Source organism: Gossypium hirsutum, chromosome A02 (genome assembly GCF_007990345.1).
Source record: "Gossypium hirsutum isolate 1008001.06 chromosome A02, Gossypium_hirsutum_v2.1, whole genome shotgun sequence".
Taxonomy (NCBI): domain Eukaryota; kingdom Viridiplantae; phylum Streptophyta; class Magnoliopsida; order Malvales; family Malvaceae; genus Gossypium; species Gossypium hirsutum.
Genome location: NC_053425.1, coordinates 11,664,454 through 11,668,748, shown reverse-complemented (window position 1 = coordinate 11,668,748; position 4,295 = coordinate 11,664,454). Strand labels below are relative to the sequence as shown.

The 4,295-nt window shown below is 39.7% G+C and overlaps 1 pseudogene; it reads right to left on the bottom strand.

Moving 5' to 3' along the window:
* Window positions 1-220: 220 nt before the first annotated feature.
* Window positions 221-3,884, bottom strand: LOC121215987 (LRR receptor-like serine/threonine-protein kinase RGI2; annotated as a pseudogene).
* Between the last annotated feature and the right edge of the window lie 411 nt (window positions 3,885-4,295).

Here is a 4,295-nt window from a genome sequence, read left to right as displayed (position 1 = left end):
CTACTTTGGGGGAAAAATGATGAAGAGAACAGTTAGTCAGTCCGGTTATAAAGTTCCATTGTTCCTCTTCTGTTCCTACAGGACAACCGTCGCATTGCCTCGCGATAGTTGTCTTCTAAGACTTATCAGGGCCTTCAGTTTCATTCGTTTATATGCATCAAAGAAATAAAAAAAGCAATACTAAGGAGTTCATATCAGATTAATGAAGTAGCAGTTGAGGCTTACTTTTGCTACAAATTATCCGGATTCAGACCAATACAAATGGCTGTTAAGAAGCAAATACCATTGAAACTAAAGCACATAAACTATGAAGGTGAACTAATGAGAGGTTCAGATGATCTAGAGAAACTAGAACATTGAACTGTAGCTTTGGGGTTGTTTGTTATTCTTTTACAAAGAAGATTTGGTTTCTCAGAATCATCATTCTCGTTCCTGATCTCTTTCAACATTGCTGTTACATCTTTCATGGTGGGTCGTTCTTCGGGACACGGATGACACATAAGAAAGCCACCCCCAGCACTTGAAGCATCTCTTGGATTTGTGTGCTTGATCTTATGAGGAGCATCTGGTCATAATTGTTGTGTAATCTTTCCTCTTTTCACGAACGTCAGTGTTGATCCAAGTTATAATGTGGACGCCGTCTGGAATACTCTTGTCTGTTGGTTCCATGCCTGTTAAAACTTCAAGGAGAACTACACCAAGCTGTATACATCACTTTTCTCTGTGATCCTCATGTTGTATCCATACTCTGCAAATTGTCATAATAGTGTCAGGATAAGATAGCTGCTACGTTGAAGTAATGAAGTGATCCTGTCTGGTAACTGTATTCAACAGATATAGGAAGGAACAGGGAGCATATCTCTAAGTATCTAAAAATCTTAGAACTTGTTGAAGAAAAAACAGGTTTAGAACATGAAAGGCCGAAGTTGGGAAAAAATTTCATATAATTTAACAGACTGAAATATTTGTACTCACCTGGAGCAATATATCCATAAGAACCTGCAATAATGTTGGAGGCTCTTGGACTCTCTGAAACATCAATCAGCTTTGCCAGACCAAAGTCTGCCAAGAAAGCTTCAAACTGTGGACCAACTAAGATGTTGTTGGATTTGATATCACGATGAACTATCGGTGGAATACAGTCATGGTGAAGATAAGCTAAACCTTGAGCTGCTCCAAGTATGATCTTATATCTTGCATCCCAGTCCAAGAACATGTTCTTCTCATGTAGCAATCCAGCTAAGCTCCCATTACTGATGTAATCAAACAACAGTAGTCTGGTTTTTCCATTGTCACAACATCCCAGTAGCCTCACTATATTTTTATGCCTTATGGATCCAAGGGTCTGAACTTCTGCAGAAAACAAATCCCTCTCCGGAAACTCACCGTTCTTGATTGGCCATAGTTTCTTCACTGCAACCACCTGCTTTGTGGTTGTCTCAACACGATAAACCACACCAGAACAACCCTTTCCAATGATGTTTGAATCAGACAGACTCGTCAATATGTCATTCACAGAGAAGTTTAGCTTTTGGAAGGGGGTAAAATGCCAGTCCAAGAAATCACCTTCATGTTTGGCTCCATGAACTCTGATAAATAAATACACGGCAACAATGACTACTAAAATGGTTACAGTTACACTGAAAAGAGTGCGCATGATAAGATTTCGGGTTGATGTTTTCGAATGGGGACTTCCACTCCATCCGCACTCGGTTTGGTTAATGCAGAGCTCTTGATTGCCAGAAAATGCAGTGCTGGGGAGATTGTGGAATAACTTAGTATCAGGAAGGATACCTGAAAAGTTATTGAATGAGACATCCAATGAAACAAGATTGTCAAGGCCACCTAAGACCATAAGGCTCCCAGTTAGCATGTTGTGAGAAAGGTCTAAGTTGGCCAGTTTTGAGAGATTTGAAAAGCTTTCTGGAATAGGTCCAGTTAAAGCATTCCAACTCAAGTTCAAGAGTATATCGAGTCCTTGGAGATGACCGATCTCTTCCGGGATCCAACCGGCAATCTTGTTTCTGCTTATATCCAACAACTGTAAATCCTTACAGTTTCCCAGCGACTTAGGGATGAAACCTGTTATGGAGTTTCCACTGATTACCATCTTGTTTAACGATGTCAGCTTGCCTAGTGTGAGGGATGGTGCCTGTTATGCTGTTCATTGAAAGGTCCAGGATGTTAAGATCAGCAAGGAATTCAAAAGACGCTGGAATTGTACCTTGGAGCTTATTTGCACGCAAATCTACCATTTCTAAATGAGAGCAGTTGCCAATATCAGGAGGAATTCTCCAGTGAACTGATTTTCTGATAATTCAAGATAGCTCAAACTATGCAAAAGCCCGATTGCTGATGGAATGTGACCACTAAAGTTATTTGATCCCATCCTTAAACGGGTCAAGCTAGTGCAATTTCCCAGAGTTTGTGGGATTTCACCAGAAAGTCTGTTGATAACAACAACAATTGGGTCAAATTCTTCAAATTGAACAGAGAATTGGAACTGAACCAGTAAGGAAATTGTGTGATATATCCAAATGTTGAAGTTTCTCACAGTTGGCTAGCTCAGTTGGTATGCTTCCACGAAGCTGATTTTGCCAGGCAAAGAACTGTGAAAGCTCCTTCATTTGTCCAATGGTGGCTGGAATCTCACCAGAGAATCTGTTGTTATCTAACTCCAGTTGCTTTAGGCTTGAAAAGTTGCCTATAAAAGGTGGTATCTCACCAGAAAGGTTGTTACCAGACAAAGTAGCTCCTCCAATGCAACTAAATTGGCAAGAGATGAAGGAACCTCCCCACTTATATAATTCAATGAGATATCAATAATAACCAAACTTGAACAGTTCCCCAGTGAGTTTGGAATTCTCCCACTCAGCTGGTTTTGCCACAGTAACACCCTCTTCAGATTCTTCAATGAACCCACTTCTTCAGGAATCTCACCAGAAAGTTGGTTTCCATAAAGGAACAACTCCTCCAAGGCTGATGAATTACCTATTTCTGGTGGGATGTGACCATTAAGTTTGCTTGTATAGATTGAAAGAGTTTTGAGATTCTTCAGCTCCCCTAAGCTTGTTGGAATTTGCCCTGAAATACCAGTGTCTGCAAGCCCAAGAAAAGCTAGTCGTTTGCAATTCGATATCTGCGTTGGGATTTCACCTTCAATACCTGAGTTCCCCCAGCTCGGAAAATCTCCAGTGCCACCAACTGCCCTATCTCTGTTGGAATCTTCCCAGAAAGATGATTATCAAACAGTTCAAGCAGCTGAAGCTTTGAACAGTTTCCAATTTCCCTTGGAATCCCACCGTGCAAGGAATTTGTATTCAGAGACAATGACTGCAAATCAGACAACATCCCAATCTGAGCTGGAATATTTCCAGAGAAAGCATTAAAACTAAGGTTCAAGGTGACCAATGATGAGAGGTTCCCTATTGAAGGTGGAATTTCCCCAGTGAGGTTCCCACGTGAAAGAACAAGAGCAGTAAGATGCTGAAAAGAGACGATCTGAGTGGGAAAGGTTGTATGAAGATTGATGTTGGAGATTGTGATTTCAGTAACGAAGCCTCCATGATTACATTTAATGTAATCCCATGTGCATGGATTTGAGTGGGATGGATTCCATGAAGAGAAGAAAGCAGCAGCTGAAGAAGAATTGAAAGTAGAAAGCCATGAAAGCAAAGAGAGACCTTCATGGTTCAACCCAGAAATGGATGAAACAAAGTTGAGAAACAAGAGAATAATACCGATTCCATTGCTTGACATGATGAGAATAGTATTCGAATACTGTTCTATCTCCCTCTAGTTATAGATATCCAATCTCATGGTTGTTTTTGGACATGCATGCTTTAATTTGCTTTACTACTGGTATTTCTACACTGTAAAATGTTACTTTCATTATATGTATGTATATGAAAAAAGGATTGATAGTTACATGTAATTTTCCAAACACTTTCAAACAAAGATTGCTTATCTTTTTTTCCTTGAGCTAAGTTGCATGACAACTCGTGAGGGTGTCTGAAAATGACAAACAACACCAAAAAAACTAAAGAGACCAAAACATGGTGGACACCACAGCTTCTTTTTCATTTATTTATTTATAATTTTGAGAACTGGTAAGGTTTCAAGATCAGTTTGAAATAGAAAAGGTTCTTAGAAACAAAGTGAAGGCAATGATGTTTGTAAAAGGATTAGACATTGGGTATTCTTTCTCTCATTCACGAACCTTCTCTCCCCACCACATGCAATATTGGGTAAAAGCCACTACAATATGATGCCAAATTTGTCCATTTTCTTACTTC